This window comes from Dromiciops gliroides, chromosome 2, assembly GCF_019393635.1.
Source record: "Dromiciops gliroides isolate mDroGli1 chromosome 2, mDroGli1.pri, whole genome shotgun sequence".
Classification (NCBI taxonomy): Eukaryota; Metazoa; Chordata; class Mammalia; order Microbiotheria; family Microbiotheriidae; genus Dromiciops; species Dromiciops gliroides.
This window is the reverse complement of record NC_057862.1, coordinates 288,432,028-288,449,800: the sequence shown is the minus strand read 5'-3', so window position 1 is coordinate 288,449,800 and position 17,773 is coordinate 288,432,028.

Genomic DNA, 17,773 nt, shown 5'->3' with positions numbered 1-17,773 from the left:
CTAAAATCTTTATAAAATGCAAGTGTGAAGAAACATAGGTTTCAGAAACAAGGTTGAAGATGAGTTTGAGGACTGAACTATAGCTGAGATTCCAGGGCACTGTGGTCCCTCAGCTCATGTGCATGTAACTTTTTAATGTTTAAGACATTAAACTTCATAAAATGATAAATCAGATAACTGAAGCCTATGGGATAATTAAATAAGGGCTTCTGGTTTTAAAACAGAAAAAGAGGAGCTTGTGAATTTTTACACTCTAAGGGAAAGGTGAATCACTAGTACCAAAAAGCTCTGGTTTGAGCAACTGAAAGTAGCGAAGAACCTGACTGGAACTGGGAAGAAAGTGGTGAGGAGAGAAGAGCGTGCTGAAGGGTAAAGAAAGCTCCATCTCTGATGGAGCTGTGAGGGGGTCAATTGGGAAGGCTTTGGCTGCTAGTTCTTTATTGGCTAGATAAAGGCTGAAGCACATCAGAAGACAGCTAAATTGCCATCTAGCACAACCTACAATTTGAGAACAGTGAAGCCTCTCTGATGTGCTGTTGCTCTCTTCTGCCCTCTCTAGTCTGACCAGGAAATGCATAAAGCTGAAAGGTAGGCTTAGCTGCCAAGTTTTGGGAATGTTTGGTTGATAGCTGATAGGGCAATGCAGAATCCTTGTGAAGGAAGGGCAAGCTTGTTTGCACCAGCCAAAGAACCCACCAGATGAGCTTTGGCTGAAGGAACCTACTATTCAGGATCCTTACAATAGTGTAACATTCTCTTAAGACCATTTTAAGGTATCCTAAGGTAAAAAATAAGTTGTTTCTCCATCAGTTTGAGAGTAGAAGAGGGGGGCAGCTAGGTGGCACAGTGGATAGAGCACCAGCCTTGGAGTCAGGAGGACCTGAGTTCAAATACGGCCTCAGACACTTGACACTTACTAGCTGTGTGACCTTGAGTAAGTCACTTAAACACAATTGGTTCACAAAAAGAAAAAAAGAGAGAGAAAGAAAGAAAGAAAGAAAGAAAGAAAGAAAGAAAGAAAGAGTAGAAGACGATTTGCTCAGCAGGTGAGCATCAAAAAAGTATCAAAGTATCTAGCAGAGAAGAGGCTTTGTATGCTTCAGATAGTTTCTGAATGTACAAGGTATGCCCTCTCACCTTTGATGGAAGAGCATAATCCAGGTTTATGTATGGATTGTGATGCATTGATTATTTGCTAGGCAAATCTATGATGCATTGGTTATTATGGCTTTTGCCTTGTGGTTAAGTAAATGGTTTTGCTTAAGTTATGATTTTGGTTAAGTAAATGGTCATGATTCAGATCTTATAGAATCATTGTGCCTGATTTTGTTGTGGCTGGTTTTGTTTAAATGGGAATCACATTGGTGGGGGCTCAAGAGCTATAGTAGTGAGTAGGAGGAATATATTCCCCCACAGAAGGAGAGCCCCCAGAACCCAGGAGGAGTTTGAGTTCCCAGACCCACTAGATAGGGGTAAACAGGCCAGCCCAGAGATAGATTAGAGAAGGATTACACCATTAACCTAATAAAAGGTTTTAACCCTTATAAAAGGAACTAAAGCGGGCAGCTAGGTCATGCAGTGGATAAAGCACTGACCCTGGATTCAGGAGGACCTGAGTTCAAATCCAGCCTCAGACACTTGACACTTACTAGCTGTGTGACCCTGGGCAAGTCACTTAACTCTCATTTCCTACCCCCCAAAAAAAGGAGCTAAAAAGAATAAAAAGGTAAAATATTTAGGCCCCCAAGACACCTTTTGCAGACTCCTTGCCTCATACCAAACATGTTCAGTTCCTTCCCTTGCTGTCAAATCCCTGGTAAAAATGGACCATAGGATCCTATTTTTAGGGACCCTAGAGGCCATTTAGTCCAACATCCTCATTTTTTTCTGTTTGTTTGTTTGTTTTTATTGTTGTTGTGGGGAGGGGGGTGTTTGTTTGGGTTTTTTGGTGGATAATGAGGGTTAAGTGACTTGCCCTGGGTCACACAGCAAGTTAAGTGTCAAGTGTCTGCATCTGGATTTGAACTCAGTTCCTCCTGAATCCAGAGCCAGTGCTTTATCCACTGTACCACCTAGCTGCCCTCCATCCTCATTTTTTTTTCTGAGGAGGAAACTGAAAACCAGAGATATTAAGTGATTTTTCAGAGGTCACACATCTAGTAAGTGACAGAGCTGAAATTCATATCCAGGTCCTCTTATTCCACATCCAGCATGCTTTACTATATGTACCACGCCATGATAACTACATACTGATTCAGCCTTCTCTGTCCTGGAATGCAGATATTGCCTGATTAAGCCTTCTCAGGGGTGGGGGTGGGGGTGGTGGAGAGTTGTGAGCATGTGTTGGAATAGGTCTAGTGGCTAGCATGGGTTGATTTGTCCTACATCTCCATGCACCCAGAACACATTGCTTGTTGCGAAAATAACACAGGAATGTGGCCAATTGCAAGTTGATAAGTCATTTTTTCCATTGTTGGTAAAATCAGTCGAGTGTGAATGAGAGGACAGGGGAGACCCTGAAATTGTACCAAAATGGTTCTAGTCTCTGATGATATACACATCTGGAAGCAATTTCAACATTAATTAGTGTATTGATTTTTTTTTTCCCTCTGGCTATTCTCCACTTAACTCTTTTTCCAGTGTGATTTGTGTTATCTCTCTAGCGGAAAAGCTGGGCTTGGACTTGGCTCCTGGAGTGTGGAGCAAATGAGAAATCTAACTGGGGTGGCCAACTATTCCTCAAATGATTATTAAAAATTCCAGACAAATGGACCTCCCCAGGAGCTGAGCAGAGTGGATTCTTTTAAACATTTGAGAGAGAGAGAGAGAGAAATAAAGGAAGGAAGGAAGGAAGGAAGGAAGGAAGGAAGGAAGGAAGGAAGGAAGGAAGGAAGGAAGGAAGGAAGGAAGGAAGGAAGGAAGGAAGGAAGGAAGAAAGAAAGAAAGAAAGAAAGAAAGAAAGAAAGAAAGGAAGGAAGAAAGGAAGAAAGGAAGAAAGAAAGAAGAGAAAGGAAGGAAGGAAAGAAGGGAGGGAGGGAGAGAGAGAGAGAAAAAGAGAGCAAGCCTCCTGAAAAAGCTGAGGTTTCTCTTTCTGGATCCAGTGTGATGAAAGGCCAGAAATAGCACGAGAGAAGGAGAGGGAGGTATAAGAGAAGATGTAGGTCCTTCTCACCCAGTGATTATGGTTTCGGTTCCCTGTACCCATATATCTCAGGGCTCTTAGCTGAAGAGACCTCCTGGATAAGAATTTATTCCTAGAATGCCAGAGCTGGGAAGGTTCTTAATACCTAGAACACAGCATGTCAGAGCTGGTAGGAACCTTAGAACGCGAACTATCAGAGGTGGAGGAAACCCTAGCATTGCTCTAGCCAGACTTCAATATACAGATAGGTAAGAATGCTATTTGGTTGGTCTAACTTTAGCTTAAAGGTGACAGGGCAAATGACTTGCCTAAGGTCCCACAGTGAGTTCGTGAGAAATCTGAGACTAGAACCCTGCCCACGACTCTTCCTCTGGATGCTAAAATGTATTTGCCATTGATCTTTATTGGTTTTTTTTTTTTTTACCTATTTCCCCCTCCATTCTCCTGATAAGTTTATAAAAAACACTACCCAGGCAAAAATGCCTTATTTCTCTGCCCCTTTTTAGTGGGTTGAGATCCCCCCTGGTGTCCTTTGATCATCCCTATTCCTCCTCCCCCACAGGCTGCCTCACATCCCTCCCTCTCCGTCCTGTTAAACGGTGAATTGCCCACCACTGGTACTTAATGCATATGTAATGAAGTAAAAAATCAGGACTGAGTAATGCTTATGGCCACCTTGACCTTACTTTGTACAACGGGAGGCCATCTCGGGCAGGAGTGATCTCATTGTCGCTCTAATGACCTCATCTAATTATTGCTAACTCCAAGACCTTTCCTGCTTTAATGGGAATCACTGAAGGCACACACGCCAGCTGCCTAATGAACTCATCTCACAGCACTGGTCCTTAACCAGAAACAGAGATTCGTTTGGAAAATTAGAAAAGGAAAAAAAAAAACACTACATTAAGGGGAGGAAGCCTGACATGATTTCGCATTTATTTCTCTGACTTGAAAGGGGAGAAGATAATGACATTGCTGGGAAGAAAAAAAAAAAAGAAACAGACGGAGAGAGAGATTAAAGAACCTGTTATTGATGGCTACAAACCCTCCCCTTTGCAGCCAGGATTGTACATCTCTGATGGCCACAGATCTGGCCACTTTGGGGTAATTACTGGCCACATGTGTACCATGACAAAATATCTGTATGGAAAGTTCCGGCAGTCATCTGGGTGCTTGGTCAACAAGGCCATGCACATATGGATGTCATCACTGACTGTAGTACTTCCTTTGTTCCTCAGAGTCCCTCTGGGCAGAGGCCAATCCATGCCAAACAAATTAAATGATAGTTATAGAACTTACTGTTGGAAGGAACCTTAGGGATCATCTGGGCCAATCCCCTCATGTTATGATAGGTGCCTGAAGAGAGGAGATAACTGGACCAATAAAATACAAGGTTTTTTTGTTTGTTTGTTTTTGGAGGCAATCTGGGTTAAGTGACTTGCCCAGGGTCACACAGGTAGTAAGTGTCTGATGTCAGATTTGAACCCAGGTTCTCCTCCATTTCTGGTGTTCTATCCATTGTACCACCTACCTGGCCTCAGTACAAGTATTAAAGGGTAGAATCAGAACTTGGACCTATGTCTTCTCATGCCATCTCTTCCATGGTCTTCTCTGAACTCCAGAGCTGAAAGTGATCTATCCCCTCTTCTCATAGCACTTGGAACTTTTGAATCAGAAGTTCCCCCTGATATGAAGGGGCTAAATACATTTTGAGTACCTCTTATTTCTTTGACATGTTGCCCTTACTACTTAAGGTAGAATATGGAAATGTCAATATATGACTCTCCTTCATAGCAAGTCACCAGAACTAATTACAAGCCCTTAGGCTCACAAGGCTCAAAATATAAGTTTGATTTGCAAATGAATGCTGAGAGACAGGATTCAAAACGGAGCTCCTAGAGAACTGTCCACATCCCACCCATGGACTATCCTCTCAAGCACAGACCTCTCTGATTTCTGTGACTTATAGTACTGCCCTGGTTAGAACTTCAGAAAATAGTTACACTTTCATAGGATCAAAGCTTTAGAGCTTAAAGGGATTTTAAGACATCATCTAGTCCAACTCCATTATCTTAAAAAGAATACTGAGGGGGCAGCTAGGTGGCGCAGTGGATAGAGCACCAGCCCTGGAGCTCAGGAGTACCTGAGTTCAAATCTGGACTCAGACACTTAACACTTACTAGCTGTGTGACCCTGGACAAGTCACTTAACCCCAATTGCTTCAAAAAAAAAAAAAAAGAATACTGGGAGTAAAGACAATGAGCTCCTGAACTCATGACACGATCACTCCAAAAAACATCCAAATAACGCCATAGGAAAATGCCCGGAGCAGTAAAACTCACAGAAGAATGTGCTGAAATCATCTTCTAACCAAGAACATCTTAGAAGATCAGAAGGAGGGAGCTGCTGTGCTAATACAGGAGTCAAGCCCAACCCCACAGTCACCCTGACACAGATCCAGTCCCAGGAAGGCCTCACCAGAGAAGGAGACCCCCAGAGCCTCTGAATCAGCTGAAGCGCCAGTGTCATCTGGAACTAAGCTCACAGTCTAGTGAGTGGGCTGAGCCCTGGACAGGGGAGAGACTACAGGGGTCTGTGCTGCTGCTAAGGCAGAACTTGGATTTTACACCCCTGCTGAGAACCAAGAGGTAGGCTCGAGTAGCAGTGGCCCAGGTGGGGGAGGGGCACAGGCTCGTCAGAGCTAACAACCACAACACACAAAGCTGGTTGATTAGCAAGTTGGTCTGGGGTCATCTAAGGACCAGGGAACAGGACAGGTAAGTGAAGAACCTGATTCTCCTTAAATCATACCACCTGAGACTTCTTAATCTTGAGATACTGCAGCCTGGAAACAGTGCCCCACTTTAAGGAACTAAAAGTCAAGTAAAAGAAAGGCAAGATGAGCAGACAGAGAAAGGTGAGAACAATAGAAAGTTTCTTCAGTGACAAGGAAGACCGAGGGGCACCCTCAGAGGAAAATATCAACATCAGGGCCCATATATCTAAAGCTTCCAAGAAAAATATGAATTGGTCTCAGGCCATAGAGGTGCTCAAAAAGGACTTTGAAGATAAAGTTAGAGAGGTAGAGGAAAAAATGGAAAGAGAAATGAGGGAGATGCAGGAAAGACATGAGAAAAATGTCAACAGCCTGTAAAGTCAAATTGGTCAAATGAAAAAGGAGGTACAAAAGCTCTCTGATAAAAATAATTGCCTAAGTATGAGGATTGAACAAATGGAAGCCAGTGACTTTATGAGAAACCAAGACACAATAAAGCAAATCCAAATGAATAAAAAAAATAGAGGGCAATGTGAAATATCTTCTGGGAAAAACTGCTGACCTGGAAAATAGGTCCAGGAGAGATAATTTGAAAATTATTATTCTACCTGAAAACCATGATCAAGGAAAGAGCTTAGACATCATCTTCCAAGATATTCTCAAGGAAAATTGCCCTGAAATTCTAGAAGAAGAAGCTAAAATAGAAATTGAAAGAATCCACCGATCACTTCCAGAAAGAGATCCCAAAAGGAAAACTCCTAGGAATATTATAGCCAAATTCCGGAGCTCTCAGGTCAAGGAGAAAATATTGCAAGCTTCCAAAAAGAAAGAATTCAAGTACTGTGGAGCCCCAATCAGGATAGCACAAGATCTAGCAGCTTCTACATTAAAGGACCGGAGGGCATAGAATATGATATTCCAAAGGGCAAAGAAAATGGGATTACAACCAAGAATCACCTACCAAACAAAACTCGTCATAATCTTTCAGCGGAAAAAAAATGGGACTTTAATGAAAAAGAAGACTTTCAGATATTTGTGATGAAAAGACCTGAACTGAATGGCAAATTTGACTTTCAAATACAAGACCCTAAAGAACCATAAAAAATTGGAGCTGGGGGACATACCTGGGGTCATACAGTGGGCGACTTTCTTGTGTCTGAGGCCGGGTTTTGGCTGGGATCCCCCTGGGTCCAGGGGTGATGCTTTTCCACTGTGTCACTTAGCTAGGTGATGACATCTTTAGGGTTAAATTGAGGGGTGAAAGGAATTCACTGGGGGAGGGGGAACAGCAGAGGTGAAATCCTACATGAAAGAAACAGGAAAAGGCTTATGGAGTGGGGGGAAGAGATGGGAGAGGAGCAAGGAATTAAATGAATTTTACACTCATCAGAAAAGGCTCAAAGACCTTAAACTCATCAGAGCTGCCTCAAGGAGGGATTAACACACACACCCAACTGGGTGGAGTAAGCTATTTAATCTGGGAAGTAAATGAGCCTAACACTCATCAGAATTGGCTCAAAGACTTCAATCTCATTAGAATTTGGCTCAAGGAGGGAATACACACTCAATTGGGTGGAGTAATCTCTCTAACCCTGTAGGAAAATAGAAGGGGAAGGGGATAAAGAGAGAGGGGCAAAAGAAGGAAGGGCAGAGTGGGGGAGGGGACAGACAGAAGCAAATCCCTTTTGAAGAGTGATAGGATGAAAGAAGATGGATAATAGAATAAATATTATGGAGAAGGGAATAGGATGGAAGGGAAACAGTTAACAATAGTAATCATGAAAAAGAGAAAAGGGGGAAAAATTATACAAAAAATATTTATAGCAACTCTTGGTGGAGGCTAAGAATTGAGAATCAAGGGAATGTCCATCAATTGAGGAATGATGGAAAAATCTGTGCTATATGATTGTAATGGAATGGTCTTGTGCTACAGGAAATGACAAACAGGATGATCACAGAAAAACTTGGAAAGACTAATGAACATCAATGTATAGTGAAGTGAGCAGAGCTGGGAGGACATTGTGCATAGTGACAGCAGTATTGTTCAATGAGCAACTGTGAATGACTTAACTACTCTCAGCAATGCAATAATCCAAAACAATCCCAAGGAACTAATGAGGAAGCTTACTATGCACCCCCATAGAAAGAACTGATAAAAAGAACACTTGTGGATTGTACATATATAACCTGGTTGCAATCTTGGGGTGGGGGGAGGGAGGGAGAAAAATTTGGAACTCTAAATTTTATGAAAATGAATGTTGAAAAGTACCCTTACATGTAACTGGAAAATAAATGTTTGTTGCTAAAATAAAAAAAATACTGAGGGGGCAGCTAGGTGGCATAGTGGATAGAGCACCAGCCCTGGATTCAGAAGTACCTGAGTTCAAATCCGACCTCAGACATTTAACACTTACTAGCTGTGTGACCCTGGGCAAGTCACTCAACCCCAATTGCCTCACTTAGAAAAAAAAAAAAAAAGAATACTGAGATCCAGGAAAGTCAAGTAATTTGTCCACAGTCATACATTCATTGGTAGAGCAAGGATTCAAACCCAGGTCCTCTGACTCTGTGCTCTTCCCAGTGCCCCTTATTTCAGGAGGCTCTATTATTTGCTCCATCTAGTCACTGTCCTAAGCTTCCCCAACAAAACATTGGATTCCTTGCTTTGCTATATTACCCCCAGTCAGTGGTGTCAAATTCAAATAGAAATAGAGATCACTGAAGCATACATAATGATGATGGCATATTGACTTGGAAAACCACATACTAACATTATCTATGTTTTAGAGGGAGAAAAAATAGAAGCAGTATAATATTTTACATTCTTGGGCTCAGAAATCACTGCAGACAGCAATTACAACTATGAAATTTAAAAATGCTTCCTCCTTGGAAGGAAAGTTATGGCAAATCTGGACAACAGACTGAAAAGCAGGGATAGCACCTCGATGACAAAAGTCCACAGAGTCAAAGCTGTGGTTTTTCCAGTAGCAATGCTTGGTTGTGAGAGTTGGACTATAAGGAAAGTTCAGTGCCACAAAATTTACACTTTCTAATTGTAGTACTAGAGAAGATTTTTTGAGAGTCCCCTGGACAGCAAGGAGATCAAATCAGTCAATTCTTAAAGAAATTAATTCAGACTCTTCATTGGAAGGTCAAATACTGAAGTGGAAGCTTAAATATTTCAGCCTCATAATGAGAAGACGGGACTCATTGGAAAAGCCACTGATGTTGAGAAAGGCAATAGGAAAAGGCAATGGCAGAGGGGGATACATAGTGTCATGTAAGCAATGAAGATGATCTTGGACAGACTTCAGGAGATGATGAGGACAGGTGGCATACTATTGATGGAGGAGGCTAAAAGGGGTTAATAGATAATCTAAGACTTGAGTTATGAACAGTAATTAAAAGGGTTAACAGAAACTAAGGTTTGAGTTTTTGTCAACTGTAACTAAGACCAATACTGTAACCAATCAATACAATCAACAGAAGCTTAGCGAAGGTAACCAGGGACCATTAACCATTAATAGCAGTTAATATTACTAGATGACATGAAACAGAAACTGTACCTAGAAAACAGATAAGAGAGACCCTCTGGCTCTGACAAGTTTGAGCATGTCTTTATGAGTATGCATAGAAAGACCAAATGTGTTGTTAGGTTCACCTTATGACATTTAGACCCCAAAAACACACCCCTAGTGAGAAAGGTACCCACCTTGGAGGATGTCTTAGGATTCCAGGAAATCCAAAATAGGATGTGAACTTCCCACAAAGAGGAAATTAAAATAATGAGGAGATAACCTATTTTTTCTACTATAAATATAACCATTCTCCTCTCCCTATTTGAGACACCTATCTCCTTTGGTTGTTCTCCCTGTGGTCACAGTATTTCAATAAAACTTGGGAAACAGAGAAACTGAGTCTTAGAATTCTTTGGGATGCCTCATGATCAATTTGATCAATCAAATCCATCCCCACATCACTATGATCCATATATTCAAAAAAAGATAGATGAAATTGAATGACTGAACAACAACAAAAATGCTTTATTGTATTTTTTATTTATTTTGTTAAATATTTCCCAATTACATTTTAATCTGGTTAGTATTGTGGGATGCCCCATATTTGACGCTTCTGTTCTAAGTGATCTTTCCCTTCCCCAGTTAAGAAGAAACTGGGGGAAAATAAGCACTCATGAAATGCAAATAGCTATGGTTACTATTCACCAAAATAGTCCAGAGGACACAAAAACACTCCTGGCCCTACACCATTGCCTTTCAAAAGTTTGGAGATAGGATAGAGCACTGGCCCTGGAGTCAGGAGGACTTGAGTTCAAATCCGGCCTCAGATACTTGAAACTTACTAGCTGTGTGACCCTGGGGCAAGTCACTTAACCCCAATTGCCTCACCAAAAAAAAACAAACAAAAAAAAAAAAACAAGTTTGGAGATAGCTCTTATCTTGTCTTCTTCAAGATAAATATTCCCAATCCCTTCAATTACCTCTTGGACATCATATACTCCAGCCTCCTCAGCCTCCTGGTCACCCTCTGGAGAAACTCCATTATGTCCAACATGTTTCTCAAAATGTGGGGCCCAGAAATGAAAATAAGAGTACAGATGTGGTCTGGTCAAGGTAGGGGACACCCTGCAGGATCCTGTCCTTTTTCTCATTGTAGACATTTTGCCTCCTTTCATCAAACCTGGGCCAGCACTCTATCCATTGCACCACCTAGCTGCTCCACAACAAAGACCTCATTAGCCTTGGCATTGCACACTGTTGACTCCTGTTGACTATGTTGTCTCCTAAAACCCCCTCTCTTTGTCTTGTACTGGTGTTACCCTCCATCCTCTACTTAGGTAGTTGACTTTTTGTTTTGTTTTGTTTTGGGGTTTTTTTTCAGGGCAATGGGGGTTAAGTGACTTGCCCAGGGTCACACAGGGTAGTTGACTTTTTGAACCCAGCTGAAGAACTTTATATTTATCCCTATACTATTTCATCTTATTAGCTTTACTTCATTATTCTAATATGTCAGAATCTTTTAGAATCTAGATTCTGTATTTTCACTGAAATCATTTATCTAAAAAAATTGGGGGGGAAAGGCATCATGAATGCTATAAAAGAGTATTATTGACATCAGTGCTTTTTATATTACAATCATTCTAAATATATTTTACTTCCTTCCCTGTCACCTTACCCCTAGCCCAAAACAGTTCCTTGTAATAAAAACATCTAAGCAAAAGCAAAGAATACAGTGAATGCTTCTGTCAAAATATACCACACTTGGGGGCAGCTAGGTGTCCCAGTGAATAGAGCACCGGCCCTGAATTCAAGAGGATCTGAGTTCAAATCTGGCCTCAGACACTTGACACTTACTAGCTGTGTGACCCTGGGCAAGTCACTTAACCCTCATTGCCCAGTCAAAAACAAAAACAAACAAAAAAAAAAATACCATGCTTTGAATCTGTCATACCCTGAATATACACACAAACATCATACTCCTCTACTGAGAATGTCTTAGTAGTTATTATGATATACTCTTTTTTTTTTTTTTTGCTTTGGAGGCAATCAGGGTTAAATTACTTGCCCAGGGTCACATAGTTAGTAAATGTGTAAGGTCAGATTTGAACTCCTGACTTCAGGGCTGGTGCTCTATCCATTGCACCACCTAGCTACCCCTTTGGGATACTCTTAAGAGTAAGGATCTTGGAGTAAAAAGACTTGAGTTCAAGTTCCATCTCTCCTACTTGCTACAATCACAGAATTTTGAGTTTTGTTCCTTCATTTTGCAAGTGAGGCTTAGGAGCCTCTATGGAATTTGGGGAAGTCAGTATATTCTTGCAAATTTTCATATTTGTACAATAGGGATAAGACTTACTTGCACTTAATCTATATCCTGGGGGAATGTACTTTGCTGTGATAAAAGCTCTTTGGTAGCCCAGCCTTTTAAAGCAATTTGGAAGTAGGCTCCAAATGTCACTAAACCATACATATTTTTTGACCCAGTAATACCACTATTAGGCCTATCCCACTAGAGAGGTAAAAGGTGAAGGGTAAGGACCAATAAGTGCAAAAATAATTGTAGTAGCACTTTTTGTTGCAGCAAAGAACTGGCAGAGTGTCCATCAAGTGGGCAATGGTTGAACAACTTATAGTACATGAATGTGCTGAAATATTATTGTACCATAAGGAATCACAAAAGGGATAGATTCAAAGAAAGCTGGGCAGATGTCTATGAATGCACTGAACTGAGCAGAACCAGGGGCCAGAGAGCTATGATAGCAGAGCCAGGATTCTGACCAAGTGCTCTGCTTTTTTTCCTTTGTACAGTAATCCCTCATGCAATTAATCTCCAGAAATTAGAGATAAACCTAAGTGAGATTTAATTTGAATCTTAATTGATGTTTTTCTGGTTTTGTTTTTATTTTCTTAAACCCAAATGATTTTTCAGGGGAAAAAAAAATAACAGCACTATTAGAACTGTTCAAACTAAAACCATGTCTATATTTTCTAAATCACTAGACAAAGCCAGAGCATCAAAATATTTTCTGGCTAAATTCATACTTCAAAAGATCTATGTGTGTTCCTTAGAGCTACCCAGAGAATGAATAGTGAATGGGAAAGTCACAATAGAAAGCCCGGGGTCAGAGGGGACCACAAGTTGACCTTGGAGTGTGATTACTGAAAAGACAAGCATGATCCCTATGTCCTTGTGGGGATGAAGCATTCTATTGGACTCTAAGGATTACTGGCTTCCATGGCAACAGTGACTTGGATAGAAGCCTTAGAGGACCTCCCCTGGGGAATGAGGCCCTGAGGCTGTAGACACACAGGATGGAAGGGGTGCCTGCCTCAGTGCCTGGCTTCTCAGATCCTAGGCTTAAAGGCAGAGTTGCTGAGCATCAGGAGTGTGTGTGTGTGTGTGTGTGTACTTTATGAATAGGTTTATATAAGGATATGTACTATGTGTGTAAATTTCAATCTATGTACAAGCATATATTTGTGTGTATGTATGTGTTTTTATATATATTGCATTCATTTGCATGTGTGTATGTATGTGAGTGAATGGGACTATGTAATATCGTATATGTATTTTTATATATAATATGTATTTATGTATATTTATTTGGGTTCAGTGGATAGAGTACAGGGCCTGAAGTCAGGAAAACTCATCTTCCTGAGTTCAAATATGGTCTCAGACAATTACTAGCTATGTTATCCTGGGCAAGTCATTTAACCCTATTTGCCTCAGTTTCCTTAACTGTAAAATGTGCTGGAGAAGAAAACGGTAAACCACTCCAGTTATCTTTGCCAAGCAAACCCCAAATAGGGTCATGAAGAGTTGGGCATGACTATGGACATAAAAAAAATGATTGAACAACAATAACAATAAAACTTACTTGCTCTACTTCAAAAGTAGAGACAAAATTGGGAGTAGTGTGATATGCAGGCTCTATTCAAAAATATCTCCTTCATTAGCTGGGATCCATTAGATGGTTATGCCTTTAGGTTAGCTGCCCCTTGGGAAGGGGAAAGTACTTGTAGCCCTCATCAGCCATTTGTACCTCAGAGTTAATTAGCTGATCAGATCCTTTGGGGGCTTATAAATGAGAAAAGTAAGGCCATGATTGTGTCAGTATGAATGGGTCAATAGGGTTACCTTGATCCTTGACCCAATAATACTAGAAAGAGAAGAATCCTTGGGGTTGGGGTCAGATTTGAGGAGCCCAGAGATAGTGTGAACAAAGACTCTGAGTGGGCAAGGGACTTTAGCATGAATCCCATCTCCTCCCTTTAAAAGGGAAGAAACTTGTAGATACTGTCAACTTTATACAGTAATTTTTTTATACAGGAAATATTAAAGCAAAGATTCACGTAACCATAGATTTTTAGTTGAAAGGAGCTCAGCAGCCATTTGGGTCAACCCATTCCTATAAATGACCATCCCACCTCTGTTTATAGATCTCTAAGGAGAGGCAATCTCTAACTCCTGGAACCAGCTCATTCTCCTTTTCATAGTGCCAGTTGTTAGGAAGTTCTTCCTGACTTTAAGTTTCAATTTGTCTCTTTGCAGCTTTCACTATTTCTTTCTGGTTCTACCCTTTAGAGCCAAACACACATGATGGCCCTTCAAACATCTGAAGATATCTATTATGTCCACCCCTGAATCTTCTCTTCTCTCAGCTAAACATCCCCAATTCCCATAGGGCAGAGTCAAGAGGTGGAGTCAAGATGGTGGCATGAAAGGAAGTGTTTTTGTCTAGCTCGACTAGTACACCTCCTCCCCAACAAGCGAGAAATAGTACCAAACCAAATTCTAATCAGGAAAGTCAAAAAACTTCACAGTGAGTCATTTTCCAGCCCAGGGCAGCTTAGAGAGACCAAGAGAAAAAGAACTATATACTAGGGCAGAAAGAGGTCCTAGGGGGATCCCTGAACTAGTATTGTGCGTATGAACTGGTGTCATCTATCAAGTCTGGGGCCCATCACTCAGTTCCAGGTCACAGATCCAGTACAGAGAAGAGCAGATGAGAGTGAGCAGGCACCCTCACTAGGTACTGAAAAAGATCAAATTCCAGAAATGTAAACAAGTGGCTCTGAGCCCAGGAGCAGGGAAGGAGTTCAGTTCTAGCCTTTAGCCCAGCATTTGGGCTAACCAGAGCAGGAGAACAAGACCAAAGGACAGCATCAGTATAGTCTTTCTAAACCTGCCCCTCTCAGCAGACTCAGTGACTGAGTTCACTAGGAGTCTACTAAAACTTATCCACTGCAAGCCAATGGACCCAAACTTGGGTCAAGGATATGTAGTGATAAGACTGGGAGTTTAGTGAACAGACGTCTTCCCAGAAGGACCCAAAACTTGCAGTCCCCCAGACTGAGCTGTGAAAGCAGGACAAAGACATAAAAGGATGGAAGATCAGACCAGACATCCCCTTCCCCACCCCAGAAGTTAGTAGAATTCATCACTAGCATCAAGAACAAAGTCAAATAGAAGACTAGAAGAATGAGCAATCAAAAAAAAGATCCCAACCATAATAGAGCTACTGTGGTGACTATAGTGACTACTATAGCAAAGCCGGATAGGATACTAAAAAGCAGACATCACCTTGCTGACAAAGGTCTGTAAAGCCCAAGAAATGGTTTTTCCAGTAACAATGTATGTCTGTGAGAGTTGGAATATAAGGAAGGCTGAGTGCCATAGAATTAATGCCTTCTAATCATGGTGCTAAAAAAGACTTTTGAGAGTCCCTTGAACAGCAAGAAGATAAAATCAGCTAATACCTAAAGAATTAATTCAGGGTATTCACTGGTAGGTCAAATACTGAAGCTGAAGCTTAAATACTTTGCCCATATAATGAGAAGACAGAACTAATTGGAAAATACCATGATATTGGAAAATATTAAAGCAAAAAGAAAAGTGGACAGCAGAGGATGAGATGGACAGATCATGGAAACAATGAACATGAACTTAGACTTCAAGAGATAGCAGAGGATAGAAGGACCTGGCATGCTGTGATCCATTAGTTCATGAAGAGTCAGACACAACTGAGTGGCTAAACAACAACAGCAAATGGTGATAGGAAAGCTCAAGACACAAACAAAAAATAAAACAATCACTTGAAAATGTCTACAGGCAAAACCTCCCAAAAAGGCAGCTTAGACGCAAGCACAAGAATTCCTAGAAAAATTAAAGAGCTTTTAAAAATGATTTTATTTCATAGGATTTTTAGTTCCAAATTTTTCTCCCACCCTCCCTTCCCTCCCTCTTCCCCAAGACAGAAAACAATATGATATTGTTTATATATGTACAATCACATTAAATGTATTTCTGCATTAGTCACACTGTGAAAGAAGAATCATAGCACAAGAGAAAAACTTCAAAAAAGAAGGGGGAAAAATGGCCCAATAGTAGAAACAGTATAGTTCAATCTGCCTTCATAATCCACAGTTCTTTTTTCTGGATGTTGAAAACATTTTCTATCATGAGTTCTTTGAAATTGTTTTGGATCATTTCACTGCTGAGAAGAGCCAAGTCTATCATCATTGTTCATCACACAATGTTGCTGTTACAGTGTATAATGAATGTTCTCCTGGTTCTGCTTATCTCAGTCAGCATCAGTTCATGTAAGTCCTTCCAGGTTTCTCTGAACTCCTCCTGCTCATTGTTTCTTACAGCACAATAGTATTCCATTACATTCATATACCACAACTTGTTTAGCCATTCCCCAATTGAAGGGCATTCTCTCAATTTCAAATTATTTGCCACCACAAAGAGAGCTGCAATAAATATTTTTGTACATGTGGGTCCTTTTCCCTCCTCTATGATCTCTTTGGGATACAGACCTAGCCCCTTTGAGCATAGTTCCAAATTGCTCTCTAGAATGGTTGGATCAGTTCACAGCTCCATTAAAATTATTTTAAATACTGATTAGAGCAGCAGAGGAAAAATGGGAAAATAAATTATAGTTATGGAAGAAAGATATTAAAAGAAAATCAATACTTTGGTAAAAGTGGTAAAAAAAATTTCTAAAGGAAATAGACATTCCTCATTCCTTCAATCAATTTTTATATGACATAAATTCAAGGTCCTTCAGCATCTTGGTGTCCTCTTGGTGAAACTGACCATAACATTTCAATGAGGTTTCACAAAGGCAGACGCCAGAGTGGCTATCACCTCCTTATGCTTGGAATCTGATTCTCAGTGAAACCCAGGATTGCATTAGCTATTTTTGGCTATCACATCATACTGCTGATTCATATCAGACTCAATGTATTGACCTTACTTTAACACAGTGCCAGGCACATAGTAGGTTTTAATAAATGCTTATTTCCTTCCTTCCTTCTTTGACATCCACTAAAATATCCAGCTCTTTTTCTTACAAATTGTTTTCTAACCACACCTTTTCCATGTTGTACTTGGGACAAAATGAAAGACTTTACATGGGACAGCTAGGTGGTGCAACAGATAAGAAAACTCATCTTCCTGAGTTCAAATCCAGCCTCAGGCACTTACTAGCTGTGTGACATTGGGCAAATCACTTAACCCTGTTTGCCTAAGTTTCCTCATCGTAAAATGAACTGGAGAAGGAAATGGCAAACCACTCTAATATCTTTGCCAAGAAAACACCAAATGGGGTCATGAAGAGTTGGACACGGGCAGCTAGGTGGCACATCGGATAGAGCGCCGGCCTTGGATTCAGGAGTACCTTGAGTTCAAATCTGGCCTCAGACACTTAACACTTATTAGCTGTGTGACCCTGGGCAAGTCACTTAACCCCAATTGCCTCACTAAAAAAAAAAAAAAGAGTTGGACACAACTGAATAACAAGGAGAATGTTACACTTGCCCCAATTGAATTCCAACTTATTAGAATAAACCCAATTATGGATCCCAGCTCTACCATCCTGTATATTAATCATTCTTCCCAATTTTCTGGGTTTCCAACCCAGGTTGTCTCACTCTAAGTTCAGTGCTCTTTTTATTATTTCACTCTGCTTTCCATTCAAAGAATGCTTGGAACAAGAGACTAAAGTAGTCTATATAGGAAGCATTAAAAGAAAAACAAAGGACATGAACAGGGAAGATGGGAGAAATTAAAGGAAAACTTGCCCATTTCATCATTTTCCCAAGTGTATGCCAGGAGCCTGGCTGGCCTACTCACTGATTTACCAGAGGGCTTACTATTGGCACCTTCTCCCCACACTAATCCCATCCTGGTTTCTGCCTTCTGGTTACGTGCCAGCTTCATATGTCCCTATTAACTTTCATCTTATTTAAATTAACTCGAGAAATATTTACTTGGTGCCTACTGTGAGCAGAACATTGTCCTGAAGTCTGGGAAGCAGGGGGCAGATTATA